This window comes from Euprymna scolopes, chromosome 8 (assembly GCF_053919585.1).
Source record: "Euprymna scolopes isolate OS-2025 chromosome 8, ASM5391958v1, whole genome shotgun sequence".
Lineage (NCBI taxonomy): Eukaryota > Metazoa > Mollusca > Cephalopoda > Sepiida > Sepiolidae > Euprymna > Euprymna scolopes.
In genome coordinates, this window is record NC_136489.1 from 113,715,088 (window position 1) to 113,734,900 (window position 19,813).

General features: G+C 33.0%; 1 protein-coding gene and 1 pseudogene across 1 annotated transcript in view; both read left to right on the forward strand.

Moving 5' to 3' along the window:
• The window catches only part of LOC145283716 (actin-interacting protein 1-like), a 153,371-nt gene that overhangs the window by 53,784 nt on the left and 79,774 nt on the right, over positions 1-19,813 (forward strand). The gene's annotated exons all lie outside the window — the stretch shown is intronic.
• LOC145284143 (5S ribosomal RNA) lies at positions 14,683-14,800 on the forward strand (annotated as a pseudogene).

The window sequence follows — 19,813 nt, forward strand, 5'->3', positions numbered from 1 at the left end:
TCTAGACAATCGAAAAGATGCAATGACTTTTGAAAATAGCATCGAAAAAAGCGACCCCTCCTTGTAGAAAAGTGCCCAGTTGAGGGTGAAGGAATTAATGTTTTTGGCCAATTTTTCGACATTTGTTGTCTGAAGGGTCGAGCTTTAAAATGATAGCGATCTCGTGAAAATCCGTTGCCTCTGTCAAAGTTTTAGGCAGACATACAAACATACATACATACATTTAAATAGATTTATATTTTAGATTACTAATGGCGATTTGGTATCTCTATCCTTTGTATATGTTGGTTTGTCATAACATCCTCCCAGGCATTACCTCTTCCTTGAATGGGGTGTACGTTTGTTCATCATAATGCCATAGGTGAAATGCATTCTGGCCTATTATATTTTTTTTTATTACTAATGGCGCTTTTGTATCTGTCTTTATCTGTATATATTCGTTTGTCATGATACCATCCAGGCATTAATTATTCTTTGAAGTGGGGAGGAGGGATAGTATAGTATATTTTTTTTTTAATCATGATCCCAGGCTAGCAAGAATGATAATTCAGTGTGTATTAATTATCAAAGCTACATTGACGTGAGAAAAGACGCACATGAGAAGTTGTTTCCTATTTTTATTAATATACAGATATGGAAACTAATTTTTTAGATTCGTTTTCCTGTTAAAAAAACAAAAAACAAAGATATCTATTTGTTGCCAGCTATGCAAATCCTGCAAGTATGTAGGAGGGAGCGGCTGAAAATTAGCCAACAGTAAACAAAAATTACCCCCTCTCCATCTCCACCTCCCTTTAAAAGATTCATTGCCTTTTTTTCCAACAAAGTTTGAATAGTGTTTAGGTACACTCCTATCTTTGTCTATTCACTATCTATAAAATTCATTAAGGAATCTAACTGTAATTTTATAGTAGAAACATCTTTTTGGACTGAAAAATATTTAAAGAAACTATTTTGAAAATGTGAAAACGTTTATTTTGACATTATGTTTTGGAATTGTCCAGATTAGGATTAATAAAAATAAAAAAACTACTGTCCTTATAGAGGAAGAAGTCACCAATTTATAGAGGATAGTGCATCGTTAGCCATCCTTGTGGCGGGTGATAGGTGCCCGCTATGGTTAGATAAGAGAATAAAGAAATTGGTTGCATGGTCCCCTTTGCCAAGAAATAAGTACACAAAATCTGCTGAATTATATTTACGACCAATGTACATTTATTTACAGAATGGGTACAAGTGTAATGTTAAACAATTCGATGCCGAAGATGTATAAGTAAACGTGATTGTCTTTTGTGAGACTTCAAATTGCTGTTTTGTGACTTCTAAACAGGAGAGTAGTTTGTCACGTCTGCATGCTGTGGAGTTCGAGTGAGGAAGAGGAAGAAAGAAGGAAGCGAGTCTGGAAGTGAGTGTTATGCCCCCTCATGGCAAAGAATGATATTACTGAAGTTAAAGGGTGATAATTGTGATTACCTTAATGTTATCAGTTTGTGTTCATGTGTTCGCTTGCATGGGGAACTCGGTTCCCATATTCTTATCTCGGATGCTATTCTTGCAATGTTTAAGTTGATACAATCTCTGACCTTCAGATGCATCGTGTCCAACTCTGAAATCAAACCCTTTATTTAATCCACGAGAGTAGATTGATCTCATTCCATCATCTATGTCTTGGATTGAATGAGGAACCCTATTTTATTCTACCATCTGCCTATAAACCCATGTTACCATTTTAATTATTTTTTTACATTTTATTAATTTCATTTTTAAAGCGGGGTTCAAGGATGTATATCGTATTTAGTGAGAGGTGGTGCAAGTATGGTGATATTTTAGCCCAGCATGTTGTTGCTGCAATGCTATTTACTCTAGTTAGTTCAGCTGGCATCATTCCTGACCTCACACCCACTATCCAGATTTATTGTCTATTTTGCCTTCGAGAAGAGGTTCAACACTGTCTGTCTGTCCTCATGTTAACTTTCCACTGATTATGATGGTGAAGATTGACTGTGTCCATTTGCCATTGTTTATGGTCTTGCTCTTATGACTTCAAGTTTTTGGATGGCCAATAGTGTCTGACCTAATGTTCTGGATCTGATCCAGCTTTTTTGTTGCATAGGCACCTACGCATTGCTCGGACATTTCCCTGGAGTCTGGCAAGTGAGACCTGGGTGAGGACCTAATACTTGCTGCCATACAGCATCACACTTACACAACCATCATAGACCTTACTATCAATAATAATTTGGATGTTAGGATTGGGAGTTCTCTAGACTTACCCTAAGCTATCTTGAACTTAATTCGCAGCCACCTCTAGCATTCATTTAGTATATCTACCACGTAGCAAAAGGAGTCTACAATCTCCAGGGTGTCCTCACCTATTTTTCCATTTCAACTTTGGTGTAAGGGTGGCCTTCAATAATGCATATTAGTCCTAGACATCTCTTACAGCTGAAGTTTCAATCTGGTGTGAGCCTACCATGTACTTTGCTGCACTTTTTGTGAACTCATAGAGTGCAATGACCTGCATATGGGCATCTTTTTCATCTCTACCAGACATTTACTTTCTGGCACAGCAGTTCTAAACATGTCCTATGCAAGTTGTTATTGATTGGTCTCATTTTTTTTTTTTTTTTTTTTTTTTTTGCTAGGTGCTAGACATTCACTTGCTATTTCAGAGACTCCAACCAAGAGATCTTTTTAGGATTCTAATCATCTGTTTAAGTACAATGGCTCACCAGACTATCGTTGTGGACTTTCATATGCTGTTTCCAACCTGGCACAGATTGGCACTCTTTACTGCATAAGTTACAGGTTTTGCTACTTGGTGTGGGATTCACTCTGAGCAACTGAGCTGGATTCCTTTGAAGAAGGAAGTTTCTAGGGAATATCAAATTCACAACTAGTCCCCAGCTGCATGTATAGCCTGGTCAAGGGAGATGACATAAAGCGTGTTGCTTAACTTTTTAATGATCTAACAAGAACAGAAGTGTTCTAACAAGAACAGGAGTGTCAATGTAATTATGTGATAGGATGCTACCCCATGAAGGGGATAGTTTATAGGTCCTTTTTGGAGATGACAGAGTTGTAAAATTTGCTTTGCTTAGGCATGCATTAGCACAGTCACTATGGATTCAATCTCTAGGAATTCCAATCATTACATTTGGTACTTCTGAGTTCTTTTTTTTTTTTTTTTTTTTTTTTTAAGTATATGTATAATCTAAAATATTTAATTTGCTACATAATTTGGATTTCATGTTTTTTATAGAGATGAATGATCCATGTCTTAAACATTATTTAAATTCAGTTTTTCTACAGATCTGAAGTTTTTATAAAATTCCTATGCAGCAGTTCTGCAAATTAATCAATTCAACTATCGTTGATATTATTTATTTCTTGGTTACATCATAATCTCTTCCAGTGCTTTAGTTATGTATACTTTTTTGCTTTACTCTGTGCTAAGCTGTGTGATCTGGTGAGTGACAAACAAATGGAACTGTATTCTTGCATGCGATTCACTTGTGCATGCTCACGGATGCCCTCATATATATTTGTCTCTAAGGCCACTTTAATGTGTTCCTCATGTTCAGCAGGGGGTTTTCCCCTTTACCCCAAAACCACCTGAGTAAAGGCCTTTGTTGAAGTGGCTTGTTGACTAAGTTATGGTCCTGTGCAGTTTTAGGAGGTCCAGCAAAAAAAACAAAACACAAATGCTTTTGGCTGAGATATGAATTTACCATTTTCAACAATAATAGGCACACTCAATATTAGACCACCCACAACAATCGAAATCAAATCAGTTGAGTAATTAGTTTTTTTTTTTTTTTTTTTTTTTTAATCTATTTTTTTTTTTTCCCTCTTATTACTAAAACAGATATTTTTTGATGTATCTGGTTTTGGGATTTTTATATGCATGGAAAAATTGTTTAGTTGGCAAAAGCAGTTTGATAAACTCCTTCTTCTGCAGGTGTGGAGAGCAATGTTTCTTAATTTAAGTTTTATGGTATCTTGTTTATTAAATTGTTGTTAGGTGAAAGTACAAAAGACCATCCCAATGTTAAGAATGGGTTTCTAAATAATAATGTTATTTCAGTACGTTAAGATAATCTGTATAAAAGTATGAAGAGATGATACCGTGCTGAATTAACATTATTTAGAAACCCATTCTTAACATGGGAATGGTGTTTTGTACTTTCACCTAACAATTTAATAAACAAGATACCATAAAACTTAAATTTAACTTTAAAATACTATTAAAATAATAGCGCTGTACCTTCTTTGCACAAGCAATAAGTATGAATATTTCCGCCTCCTGATCAATAAGTATCCAAAATCACTTGAAACTATATTAATAAACTAAAAATGCTAGAATTGTCTAAAATAAATAAATAAATAAATATATAAATAAAAAGAGAAAAACATGCAAGCAGAAATTATTTAGATAAAAAAAAAAATAAATAAAAGGGATGAGGTTAATAAGTTGAAAATTTTGTTGCTATTGTGTAAAAGATTGATTTGGTTTCACGGCGTATCAATCTTTTTCAGATAACTTAACATTCACAGGTAACATGCCTTGGAACAAATACATTAAAGATATTGCTAAAGCGCTACAAAGAAGGTGGGCTCCCTCTACCATGCTAGAAAACTACTTGCATCTGAGGGTATTTTGTATCTCTATAAAGCCACAATTCACCCATGCATGGAATATTGTTGCCATATCTGGGTTGGTGCATCTATCACTAGTCTATCCCTCTTAAACAGGGTCCAAGGAGTCTTTGAACTAATAGGTCCATACTCTCAACCAAGTTCGAATCCCTGCCTCATCATTGCAATATTACATCTCTGTGCCTTTTTTTTAATAGAATGTGCTCTGATGAACTCATAGAACTTGTGTCCCTTTAACATAAATACTCTCAACTAACCTGACAAGCTGCAAAATCCCACCCCTTCACCATAAAAGTTCCTTGATACCGAAAAGTTTTTACTCTGATAGCTTCTTCCCTCAAACTGCTAGACTCTGGAAATTGCACCCAGTTTCCTGCTTCCTTGACTGAATTAATATGTAAAAATTTGTATGTAATGCGAACAGACATCTTGCTTCTCAACTTCATACATAGTGCCCCTCCCATCCCCAGTAGGCATTGTCCTACATAGTAACCCCTAACGTCCAGTCGGCAACATGCTTTCTTTGGGGTGAACAAGAGTTCAGAAAAAAATAGTTAACGCCATATCTGGTTATCTTGGCAAAAATATTTATGCTTCAAGTTCTCAATATCTTCAAATATTTATTCATGGTGTTTGGTTGTTTTGTAGAGGACAATTGATTTTGTTTTTGCAGAACATGATTGAGTTATGCAAAGAGAAATGAAAAAAAAAAAACAATAACAGTATTTGGTGCTTTTAGGTCAGCAAGCTGGTATCTTCAGGTAGCCCGATCTGGTAGCACCAGAATTATGTAAAAGAAAAAAAAGTAAATATGCAAGCAGAAACGGTATTTTATTGAGACCTATTACAGCAAAAAATAAATAAGTAACTTGATTCAGAAACAAATCTTAAAACCTCTTAATATTGGCACAGACATTTCTTAGAATCTTAATACTAAGTTATAAAAGTAAGGCTAAACTAAACTTGCTCTTATGAGCTACTAGACGACTCTACAACTCCTGGTCCATTGTGTCAACATTAATACATTATACATTTGAGTATACATTTATGCTCTTAACCAATTGTGAAACAAAAAAAAATATTTTTAAAGTATAGTAAGAGATTTAGAAAAAAAAAAAAGTAACCGTCTGACAAACACTATTTTACCATCTCAAATGCTGTTGCTACAATTGGATAAGATTATCTTTATGCCATCCAATCAAAACACTTGTTGCCATGATGACTGAGCAGATAAATGATTGTTCATGGGTTGACCCGTTTACAGAACTCTCTTATTCTGCTTTCACTAATTGTCTTCTATCTATTACGCTCTTCCCACCACTTTTCGCCCATCATCATTTAACACATGCAAACAGAAAAAAAAAGCAAACAAGATTATCAATTTTAGTATTATATAGATGTAAAATTTATAAAACTTAGAAAAACTTTGTGATTTTATAGATGTATACATTATCTAATTTTATTCCTTCTGATTTTTATAGTTAAACATTTAAAAAAAAATATTTAGAATATCTTTATTGTTTCTTTCTTTTCTATCTATAGAATGAAGTAAAGTTTTTTGGAGTTGAGGGATGGAGGCAATATCGATAGCTTTTGTCCTATAAAATCAGTATTTGATTTTGGTTTGTGTCTCTTTTCTTTGTGCAACATTGGTCTATGTTCTTGGCAAGGAAAAAAATTCGATTTGAGAAATTATTTTATCCAACTGAAATAAAAAAAAATGATTCCATTTTAAGGAAAAAAGAAGAAAGGAAATCTGCATTAGCAAATAAAGTTAAATGAAATAAAATACGCATCAAGTGCGCTTGAAAGCCAAATCACAACGTAATATTAGGAAAATAAACAAATATTTTATTTGTTTGAAATTTATAACATAAATATATTTCGGAGATATACTCCATCCTCTGTGTTTTCTTTTTTTTTTCTTCTTCCTTGCCATATTGTAAATAGTTGTTTATTTTCCTAATATTACGTTGTGATTTGGCTTTCAAGCGCACTTGATGCATATTTTATTTTATTCAAATGAAATCAATATTTCTAGAATGGAACTCACACTCTTGACGTTATTCTCGCGTTGCCTACGCACAGTTCCAACATTACAAAATACATCCGCTGAGATACAACGTGCGGCTCTTTACAGACATTTCTTTCTCCAACTTTCTTCAACAATTTGGCTTTCAAGCGCACTTGAGGCGTATTTTATTTAAATTAAATCAACGTTTCTATATGGAACTCACACCCTTGAAATAACGTTACTTTCTTTTTGTTTAGCCAATTTTTTACGATGAAAAGAAAAGAAAAATAAATATGTATTACTCTGTTTGTTTGGGCAGTTTTTCAGTTTTGTAAAAGAGGACAGTATCTTTTATGTTTTGGTTGCATGAATTCTTATTGAAAGTAAAAGTAATTCCAGTCAACGCTAGATAGGGGTAGCTAATTCATTCATGAAAATGTTCTTTTTATTTTTTCAAATCCTTCTTTTTGTTATACAAAATGTATAAAACCATTTTTTTTTTGTGTCCCTAATGTTATGTTTTGTCATTGTCCATTAGTTTCAGTTTTGTTAGTCTTCTGAATTTCTTAAAATTGTTTCATGAAATTTCTTTTCTCTAAAATTTTGTATAAACTTCTATGACATTGACCTGGAAATTGTTTGGTCTAGATTTTTCAAGGAAAACAGGTTTATTTTCCCAAGCAGACAAAATGGTAATAGTAAGTTTTATTTTTTCTTCAACTAAAATATCCTTCATTTGTTTGCAGTTCAATTAAATATTTTGTTCAGGTTTTCTTGCAAGTCATTCTTTATTAACAAAATAAATTATATTGATACACAGTTATTCACTTGTGAGTCATTAAAATTGCTGACTCTACAATTACATTAAAATAAAGGATGGTGACTACACATTTTACTAACAATTATTCCTTTCAAGTCAAGATCCATAAGTGACAGGTGCAAGGTAGTCCGACTTTGAGGTGGAAACTGAAAAGAAAAAGCTGAATATGAAATCAGTAGTTAACAAAAAAAAAACAAAACAAAAAAAAAACTCCAAAAAACAAAACAAAAAAAAACGTGATACACTTTTTTTATTTATTTATTTTTTTAACTTGAATTCATTAACTCACAGGTAGGGTGTCGGCTGAGAAAGATCCGATTCTGGAGTCTGTTGTAAAAAAAAAAAAAAAAAAAGCACTAAGAACGACTACAAGTCTCTATCAGTGCCAACTTTTTTTTTAAATCAGAAATTAAGTTTTTTTTTTTTTTTAAACCACAAATAATAATAACCCATACTTAACAAAAACCATACATGTTGTTATATAATAACTGTAAAAATGTCTTAAAAGGTCATTGAGTTCAAATCTTATCATTAGTGAGACATATGGCCTGATGTTGCCTGAGAAAATTGAGGAAATTAAAGATTGCAACCTCCAGAACTAAATTGATTAGAAACAACCAAAAAGAAAGACTTCTTTACTTGTTTATATTGAATGTGGGGTGGAGACTTTCTATTCAATTTACGATTTGACAAAAGAATAAACCAACAACTTGTTTACAAATGAACCAAAGTTTATAGTGGATGTTGTTTTTAACTTACAATTTAGAAGTGGATTATAACTTGTTGGTTAATTCAGCCCAGCAAATAAGTTTGTGGAAAATAACTTTTGAGCACAAATTATAAGCATTTCTCCACAAAATGAAATAATATTCATAAACAGCAAAACAATCATGAAATTGAAAACAATTAATGGGATGCCCTTTTTTGAAACAATTAATGGGATGCCCTTTTTAAGACAATTAATGGGATGCCCTTTTTAAGACAATTAATGGGATGGCCTTTTTAAAACAATTAATGGGATGGCCTTTTTAAAACAATTAATGGGATGGCCTTTTTAAGACAATTACTGGGATGGCCTTTTTAAAACAATGGGATGGCCTTTTTAAAACAATTGGCCTTTTTAAAACAATGGGATGGCCTTTTTAAAACAATTAATGGGATGGCCTTTTTAAAACAATTAATGGGATGGCCTTTTTAAAACAATTAATGGGATGGCCTTTTTAAAACAATTAATGGGATGGCCTTTTTAAAACAATGGGATGGCCTTTTTAAAACAATTAATGGGATGGCCTTTTTAAAACAATTAATGGGATGGCCTTTTTAAGACAATTAATGGGATGGCCTTTTTAAGACAATTACTGGGATGGCCTTTTTAAGACAATTACTGGGATGGCCTTTTTAAGACAATTAATGGGATGGCCTTTTTAAAACAATTAATGGGATGGCCTTTTTAAAACAATTAATGGGATGGCCTTTTTAAAACAATTAATGGGATGGCCTTTTTAAAACAATTAATGGGATGGCCTTTTTAAAACAATGGGATGGCCTTTTTAAAACAATTAATGGGATGGCCTTTTTAAAACAATTACTGGGATGGCCTTTTTAAGACAATTACTGGGATGGCCTTTTTAAGACAATTACTGGGATGGCCTTTTTAAGACAATTACTGGGATGGCCTTTTTAAGACAATTACTGGGATGGCCTTTTTAAGACAATTACTGGGATGGCCTTTTTAAGACAATTAATGGGATGCCCTTTTTAAAACAATTAATGGGATACCCTTTTTCAGATCAGTATATATATTCTTTGACTTTATATCTGAACAGTATATCAGAAAGACATTTATTTTTTACTGTGTGAATCTGAAAAGAATGTTTTTAATGTCCCTATTAGCGTGAACAAGCTCAACATTTTATATACATATATATATATATATATATATATATATATATTATATGAGTAATTCCGTGTCAATCATCCAGGACTTGGAACAGATTTTGTTGTCTTGCACCACAGATGGACATCATAAAAATCTGAAAAATCCACATAATTTTTTGCCTCATAATAGTGCAAAAATTCCAAAATCTGATAAATCACATAGAAGTCTTCATTTCTGAACAAATCTGATACCATTTTTTTAATTCCTCTAGTCAAAAACTTACCCAAATGAATTTTCAAGTTTCAAACTGAAAATATTCAAGAAAATGTAATTATTAAAATGCTGCCCGGGCGACAACTCATACAATTTACAGTTTAGGAAATAAAGTAACCGTCTGATAAACACTATTTTACCATCTCAAATGCTGTCACTACAACTAGATAAGATTATCTGTATTCCATCCAATCAAAACACTTGTTGCCATGATGACTGAGCAGATAATTTTAAATTACATAGGAAGATGCTTTAAATCAGCAACTGCTTGGAGTTCCATGCTTAAATTTTCAGGATGTTTTAGTTTTTATAATATCGATTTGTGGTGCTAGTTAAAATGAAATCTGAGGATACGAGTTTAAAAATCCCAAATTTCTCGATGATTTGACCTGGAATGTACCCATTCAAATTATGTTTAGTTACACACTTATGCAGTTGGTAAAGGTTTAAATTCTGCTCTGCTATATGTAAAATAGCCACCTATGTTAAATGAATTTTAAACAACATTGAGTTTCAGCATTTAAATAAATTAAAAGGGTTGTTTTCGCAACAGCATTTGCCCTGGTCTGGTTCAACCAGCTTCTTCTCTACATTGTAAATCATGATGGCGCATGCATAGCGGTCCTGAGCAAGGTTGCATGAGATGATTAGTTAATCGCAATTCCACTGTTGAAAGCTGACCACCTGTGGACCTGAGAGTTTAACTTATGGCCTCTTTCATGGTGGTTATCAAGGTCGTTGGCTGTCCATAAACAGAGAAAAAGGTAAGGAGAATTATATGATAAATTCTCTGTCTGTCTGTCTCTGTGCAATGAGCTGCATATCTAAACCATTGAAGACATTCCTGCGACAGAACAGATGGAAGAGACTTTGGATTAAGGTTTTGAAAGGATACATTGAGACATCATTGTTGAAGACCTCCAGTTTCAACCCTCAGTGCCATAGAACAGAAAAACCAAATCACAATTGTTATTCAGTGTAACCCGGATATAAGAGACTTCTCCCCGAGAACAAAAAACAAACTCTCTTATATTCGGGTCACCTTGTACATTAACACAGGCTCTAATTTGCGGACCAGAGAAAAATCTCTCTATATATACGTTTTTCTTATATTAGGGTTTCTTATATCCGGGTTACACTGTATGTGCATTAATGAACACAGTTCTCATTAGATCGCTGAAGTTAAGTAATACTGAGTTTAATTAGTAACAGGTGACTATTTAGGAATATCAGGCACTGTATCGGAGAGAAGATCAATAACATTTCCCTGCAAAAATCAGAATCCTTTTTACCTGATCGGGCTATACATGTGGCTTATGGGGACTGCTTGTTAAATTGAGTATCCTCTAGAAACTTCTTCCTTTGAATGTTTCACCGATACGGGAATAATAATGAATAGAACATTGTTTACTATATTCAAGGATACGAGTTTTACACTTTTTAGCAGAATTTGGGTTTCTTTTAAACAAGAAAAGGCAGTTATTTTATTTTATTATGTATTCATTTATTTATTACAAACTATTACAACAATTATAACAACTATAACATGAGGATAATAGTCCGTAATAAATAAATGAATAAATAAATTAAAAAAAAAAAGCAGATTTCTACTTAAATTGCTACGGCTTCTCATGGTTGTTTTTTTTTTTTTTATTGAAATCCGTTTTTTTTTTTTTTTTTTTTTTTTTTTTTTTTTTAATACTTGCCGGTCGGAAAATACACTTAAAATATTTTAATTCATGCAACCATGCAGATTTTGTATTTAATTATTACTGAGCCAATTCTTTGAATATTTTTACATATATGTTGTAATGATTTAAAAAAAAAAAAAAAAAAAATATATATATATATATATATATATATATATATAATATAATATAATATAAAATAATATAACTTGGGTGCCATTAGCTAGAATTAAAACCAAAACAGTTAGTGCTCCAGCCACATCGCTACCGTTTGAGCTAATCCGATAGATAGATAGATAAGAAAGTTATAAAACTAAACCACTTTTAGCTATGTGTAAACTAATAAAAATGTCGGCAAGTTGAAATGAATATTTTGTATTTCAACTTGCTCACTTTTGTATGCATTATTCATCCATCCAAACAAAGATTGTACTCGTTATAAACCATCCTTGGTGTATTTCTTGTTAATTTCACTGTTATGTGATCAATAGTTTGAGAGTTTATGGATTAAATATTTTCACACAGACACATGCATACATACATGCATCTACTGTTTTATTTATATAAAACCTGCTTTTCTCTTTTATGACAGTTCTCCGAAAATATTAATTTTGACTTGAAAACTATTCATGAAGGGAAGTTAGATGACCTTTTTTTTTTCCATCAAAGAATAGCACCCCCCTTCCACGCCCCTATTTGTATTCTTTATCTTTCTCTTAATTTTGATAGTTGAAATTCATTGTGAGTTGAAAATTTTCTTTCTCCAAATATACTGTTATGGTTGACACATTTTAGTTCAATTTTAATCAAGTTAATTGCCATAGTTGATGTTAGAAATTCAAAGAATTTTTTTTTTTTTTTTCTTTTTCACTTGGAATCACTTTACCATATTTAATTAAAGGATGCGTTTATTTATTTTATTTACTAAGGACTTGGGCCGCTATATGATCATGTCTTGTTTGACTGAGAGTTAAAAAAAAACAAAATTGTTAAAAACAGTTTGGAGAAAAAAAAAAGACCTACGTAAAAAAGAGGTTGCTTTTTGAAGATTCTTGTATACAAGTGAGCAATCTTTTACTTATGTGCATTCTCTTGAGAGCTTTAACACATTCTTAAGTACAATATTCTGCCACTTATGACGATCTTGGACTAGTTTTTCAATTCTTTGTGGTGACATACCAGTATCAATTTCTATCTGATTGATCTTTTCAATGATTGATCTCTTAATCTTTTTTCAATTAAATTTTCTTTATATGATATCATTACATAGCTGGAGTCTGGTAGCCTGGAAACATCTTCAAACTATGGTAATCTCTTTCTTTTTTTAATAATGTCATTGCCGGATCTTTTGATATCAAGTTTCTTTTTGATATCTGTATTTCTTGGTCTACTTTGCAGAGTTACTCCTAGAATAATTCTTAGACATTGCGTTGGTTACAGTCAAGATTATCTGCTTTTTGTGACTTTCCATTTTTTCAATGATGACGATTAATGATTATATTCCTCTCAGATAACATGAAAGATTCCCCCCTCATTCCTCATGTTAAGAATAGCTTTCTTGTCAGCTTGACTAGGTCTAATTATCCAGCTAAATGGACAGCAGAAACCGGAAGTCAAAAAGAGCAGACAATCTAGACTATAACCCATTTAGCCTCCTATCATGTTCTGTCATATTTCACTTGAACATAGACCAATAGGAACTATAAATGGAATGTGTTTGTTGTTTTGTATCTTTTCTTTTAGATTTTCAAATGTAAAAGTTGCCATTCCTAGTCAGATGATTATCTTAAAATGACTGAACCATGAAACACTTTCGTTTTTTTTTTTTTTTTTTTTCTCAACCATTTTCTTGTCTATTAAGATATTTCCACAGGAGGAAATGATTTTTGCATTTATCTGGGTTCACTTTCATCCCCCGTTTCCCTCCAGAGACTTAAACTTGAGAAGTAGAGAAGTTGTTAAAGACATTGGCAATGAATGTGGCGGTATCAGTGTAAGGAATATCAGTAGGGTGCTCATTGCTAAGCACCGGTATTGATTCGTTTCATCACAAATTCCAAGAACAACAACAAAAAAAAAATGTTAAAAAAGGCAGGAAATAAGACAACCTTAGTGTATTTCGACAATTTTTACAGATATTTTCAACTGTCAAAATACAAGTGAATAATTTTTTTTTTTATGAAACTGAACTGCACGTCTCTGGAACTCTGTTCCGTCTGTCTGCTTCCTACCTGGCTACAACTTGGATGTCTTCAAGTCCAACGTTAACAAATTCCTAATGAAACCGCCCCCTTAAGTAAACACTTCATCAAATCTCCACACTAACGTACTGTACTTGCAATAACCCTTATCCCTGAGTGGCTTCCGGGCCTTGATAAGTGGTGACCACTATGTAAAAAAAAAAAAAAAAATCGTTTTTCTTCTAAAGAAATTTAAGATAAATGCAAAAAATTGTTATTCTAATTGCATTATGAACATGCACTTTTGCATGTCCTGCACAGACTGTGATCATTCTACTCATCGTGCCAGTCTAAGGTTGTTGTTCGACTCTGTACCTTCCGCAACAAAGAATTCTCATCCCAAACAAAATCACAAGTTCAGTTTATAAAGAACATGTTTTATTCATTAATTTATTTTGGGATTACAATTAATATTCATTTTCCCAGGCTAAATAACAGACTTGCAAAATAAGTTTTGCTTGACCAGACTGAAATATATAAGTCCTATTAACATAGTATTTTATATAAGAACTCCAAAGGCTCACCTTGCCTGGAGAGGTATATCAGACCAACTGACCATGATCATTTGAAAAAAAAAAACCCTAAAATTTGTCCTGCCTAGCAGGCAGGCTCTAACTGTATACCCTTCCCATTCTGGAATCTCTTCACCCTTGATCGAAAATCTTAGATGCTGACCTTTGTCAATGGTCACCATTTGACCACCCAGACCTTGACTACTCAAGATATCTACTAGAGATAATGGCTAGACAGTCTCCATTGAAAGAGGCTTATCTGCAAATAATCTTGGACATTATTTTTCTAAAGTAGTTCGGTATTCACATGACCCCCCCCCCGTTCTATGAGATACTTATTTTTTCAAACAGACTCTAACCACAGACATTTTCAATTCTCTGTGCTCTCCTTTCCTTTGGTCAAGCATCTACAACCTGCAACGTCTGCTTTTTTGTATGCATCATTAAAACATGTAATACATGTTCACAGCATTATTTTACCATTATTTCTGAATGCATCCTGATGATTCTTGCTTTTCACTAGTATCATTTCTAACTTAGATAATTGGTTTCTAAACTCATTTGATTAATAGTTGTAATCAAAGTGTAATATCTGTTCTATACAGCATAATCATATTGACACACTGGTTCTCGTCAGATCACCAAAGTTAAGCAATGTTGAGCCTGGTCAGTACTAAAATAAGTGATCATTTGAGAATTCCAGGTGCTGTATGTATTCTCTGCTTATCTCTGCATTGTTTCCAGTCAGTCTTGGGCCTCTTCTTACCCAAGCACTAAGGACCCAAGCAGTGCTCATTCAGGAGAGGTTGGGAATTGTACGACCCTTGCCTCACAATTACATGCACAGTTACCCTTACATGGATGTCCATTGTCTCTTGAGACTGAACAGAGGCATTGCAATATCTGTTCTGATGCTACATTTCATCTGTTTTCTCTTCAGTCAGTGAAAAAATACTTTTAGACTGAGGCAATTTTTAGTCTTGTTCCAATCCAGAGTATCCTTTTTAAAGAGGCAAACTTTCCCATATTTAAAAAAAAAAAAATGTCCTTGGTCCAATTCTGTTATCCTGGGGAGGTAAGTAAATAGGTATGCTGTTGGTGAAAATAAAAATCTCATTATTGTGTAGATTTATTTTAAAAATTTCTTGCCAATAAATGTCCAGTGTGAATAGGAAAAGTGTTTTCCATATTTAGAAATCCCATAATTATGTTGAAAGTCTCAATTAAGTCACCCGCTTCCCCTCATTCTTTTCTCTAGTAAAGCAGTTTAACTGAAGGATTCTAACCTATTTATCTTTCTATTCTTTTCACTAGTTTAGTCATTTTTTTTTTCTCATTGTATGTCTTCTGATTTTAATGTTTTATTCTATTAGCAGCAATACCCAACGTTGCTCGGGATTGAATGAGGGTCATTACTGTGTATCATTTAACTATGCTTGTATTTACTGCCCTTTTCTTTCCCTTTGGCACCCCTAATATCGTCAGAAGAAACAAATGTTGGAAAACTCTGAATTAATCTTTTATGCATATTTAAATTTCATTAAAATCGGACTTATGTATTTGAAGTTTTAAGAGACTTCTGACTCCATGGGTCACTTAGAGGCTGGGGTATATAGCTATTGACACATGGTGTAAAGTAGAGATTTGAAACCACTGAAATTGTTTTCCCAGAGAATTTTATACATATCATATAAATTTCATCAAAATAAGATATATTCATAGGTCCCCAAAGCTTTCGTATTCATTGTCTCCTCTGGTAAATTTTACATAAGAATACACTTTTAGATTTTACACAGATTTTCTAACCTTATTTTCCTATAAGAAATATGCACGTAAACATTAAGTTTTTTTTTTTTTATACATAACGATTTTTTTTATGTCTAGCTATTCATGCTAAGGCTGAAGTACAATATTCTAGACTAGGGGCTTATAGGGAGTCTTTTACTTTTATCATGCCCCAAATGTCTTTGTTCTTAATTAGTTTCTTGTAAAGTATTTATGGGATTTAAATTTCACCATTCCATATTTTATTGCGAAGCAGATTTTTTTAATTATATATTTTTTACATTTGTACATTTTTGGAAACATAATCTAATGAAGAAATATATCATTTAAAAAAAAAAAATGCTTTGCAATAAAATAGATTGGATGTCTTACGAAATGGTAAAAGTTAAATTCCATAAATACTTTGCATTTTTCTTTAACTTTTAAATTTATAAATCACTAGCAGAGCTACTTGTGTTGGCCAGGTTCCTAGACAGCAGAATAGTTAAAAATAATTTTTAAAACTTCTGTCATTTTCTCTTTGTCTTTGTTGCATTACGTTTTTGAACAAAACTTTCTTTCTGATTGCTTCTCTAATTAATGCGCAAACTTTTGCGACTGCTTAAATATAATAGAAAGAAAACAAAAAAAGTAATCAGCAGTCAATCCTTTCAATTTGTGATCAGTGTTTGTTTGTTAAGAATAAAAGTAATTTTCTTCCAACTTCCTCAGTTAAGTATTTTAATGGTGAATGCTCTGACGAACTGCAGACACTTGTGCCCCCACGACGTAGACACCCTCGACAAACCTGACAGGCAGCTAAATCCCACCCCCACACAGTGTTATATATTCGTTATCATCGAGGTTATCCTTGAGGGGTACCAAATTGAGCTTTCGTTACATTTGAATATGTTATATAGAGTTCTTCATTTAGGGGCACTTTTTATGTTTGGGTGTATACACTATATAACATCAAAGATTCCGTGTGATTGTTTCTAATATAAATGGTTGTGTGTTTGATTATCATAAAGGGAATCGTGTGTGTGACATGTAATTTCTGAACCTACCTCTGCTTCTTCAAAACGAACAATCTGGAAATTTCTCATCCTGGAGGGAGACTTGATACCTGTTTGACGAAGATTTATCACTCCAAGACGATGAAATGGTTTTATAGTTTTTTATTTCACTTTCCCCAGAGGTTCTGCAGAAGTGGAAGTGAAATCGCTTGTGTGGGCTCTTCTTCACACACGTCAGCATTAGTCTCCCACCTCCCCAGTTAAGAGGGGGAGACCACGGAAAAACGTCCGTCTTCTTCAAAGCTCAAATCAAATCTCTCAGATCTAGCCAACCACGTCACACATACGTAATTTGGTCAGCTGACCTTTGGTTCTGGTAAACGTGTCTACCTCCACGTTTACTCACCTCTCTCTCTCTCTCTCTCTCTCTCTCTCTCTCTCTCTCTCTCTCTCTCTGTAACAACAGTAGAGATCCCTAGATGTAAAAGATCTTTCTACTCCAGTAGTTTCTTCCCCAGAACCGCTAGACTCTGGAATTCCATTCCAGGTTCCTGCTTCCCTAACTGTACTGACATGTAGAAGAATAAAAAAAAAAAAAAAAAGAAGTAATTTTCTTCCAACTTCCTCAAACACCACGAATAAATATTTTTAAAATATAAAGAACTTTTACCAAAATGACAATGCGAAATAGTAATGTTAAATAATAAGGAATTTCAAATAACCCCAAAAGGGTTGATATATGAAACCAATCTTCTTCCATGTACTAATTTGGTTTATGTTGATCGTAAGCAAATAAATATTAGAGTACTTTTTCCATAACCAGCTTGAGAATTGAATACCTACATCCAATCCATAATCTAAATAAATGTGAAACGTGGATCCATTTCTTGTACTAATGGTAAAGTCAAAACATCGCCTCATCTCGGGTTAATTTAGTTATACTTATGTATATGCTATATCAGTTGTAATGCTAACTAATTTGCATATAGGTTCTGCGAAAGGATGTTTTATTAACTAACTGTTATTTTTTATTTATTTATTTTTTTAAATGTTTGTTTAGATTTTAATATAAGAAATATTCTATTTTGAAATATTGTATCTCCTGGAGAGACATTTGTGTTCAAATGTCCCTTTTTTCACAAACTGTCATCTATTTCTAAATAGCAAATGAAAAGGCAAATTGATTTTTTCCTTTTTTAAAAAAAAAAAAAAAAAAAAGAATCATTACTTATCAAGGCCCAGAGGTTACTTGAGGATAAGGGTTAATGAGTGCACAGTAATCAATGGGACAATATCGTAGTAATCGTTAGTGGAAATTTGGTAAATTGGATTACTTAAGGGGATGGCTCATCAAGAACTTATTCATGTTGGGCTTGAAGACGACCATATTGTGGTCAGCTGGATAGCAGGAAAACGGATGAGAGTTCCATAGGCATGCAATTCTAAGAAAGCAGCCTTGTTCATGGAATCTACGTTTAGGTTAAGGCACAGATAAAGAGTGGGTGAAATTATTGATAGTGGTTTCAGATAGACAAGTGTTTTTCGTGAAAGTTTGGCAAGGGACTACCATAGATGAAAGCTCAAATGAGCACTTGCTATGAAAATAATGATAAAGCAGAGACAGGCTCGCAACGTCTCTTTTGTGGGAAAGAGGCTGCAGAGAAGAGAAAAGGGCATCCCCCAGTAGGCCACAGATAAGGATAAGGTGCTTGTGCCATCTCGCGTTAATTCAGTTATACTTAATTGGTGCAGCATCTTTTTTATATACTGCTTATGTATATGCGATATCAGTTGTAATGTTAATTAATTTGCATATAGGTTCCGCGAAAGGATGTTTTATTGACTGTTATTTGCTATTTTTAATTTGATTTAATTAGTTTTTTTAATTCCACATTTGTTTGGGTTTTAATATAAGAAATATTCTATTTTCAAATACGGTTTTATTTCCTTTAGAAATATTTAGCATTTGTCTTTAAATGTCCCTTTTTTCAGAGAAACTGACTTGATTTTCAACCAACTGTCATCTATTTCTAAATAGATCAAAAGGCAAATTGATTTCTTACAACAAAGTTATAAATGAAATGTTTATTATATATATATATATATATATATATATATATATAATTATCCACTGACACTTGTTTCGTCATCTACGACTCCTCAGAGTGGTTGAATCTAGTGAGATTCGAAATCAGAGCCTCATGGTAAGAAGCGTAACCCCTTACCACTAGGCTCTCTAGCACGACTGAATGTATCGCGTCTTTTTATGGAGATGTTATTTGTTTTTGTTTTGCGATACTTTTTGAATGAATTCAATTATTTATACGAAAGTGCATTCATACCTAAATGTGAGTTGAGAATATATGGGTCCTGATTTCGATTCTCGCTAGATTCAACCGCTCTGATGAGTCGCAGATGACGAAACACGTATCATTGGACAATTATATTTTGAAAATAATACATATGCCGCTCCCCATTTGGGGGTACCAAAATTGGTTAAAGAAAATTATTCCCAACTCGCATTTAGGTAAAAATCCACTTTTGTATATATAATTGAATTCATTCAAAAAGTATTGCCAAACAAAGACAAATAACATTTCCCTCTCTCTCTCTCTCTCTCTCTCTCTCTCTCTATATATATATATATATATATATATATATATATATATATATATATGAAGGGCTTTAAATAAGTTTCCAGACTTTTTTTTTTCGGGTCACTTTTATTGATAGTACACACATACAAACTCTAGTCGCCTTCGAATAATCTCCTCAAGCTGCAATGGCCTTGTTGTACATTCCAATAACTTCTGGAAGACCCCACGGATGTCTTACGGTGTGACTGTGTTAATGGCCCTCATCACAGTTTCTTTCGTCGTTTCAATTGTCTCATAACGACAGCCTCTAAGGTTTTCCTTGAGCTTAGAGAATAGCCAAAAGTCACAAGG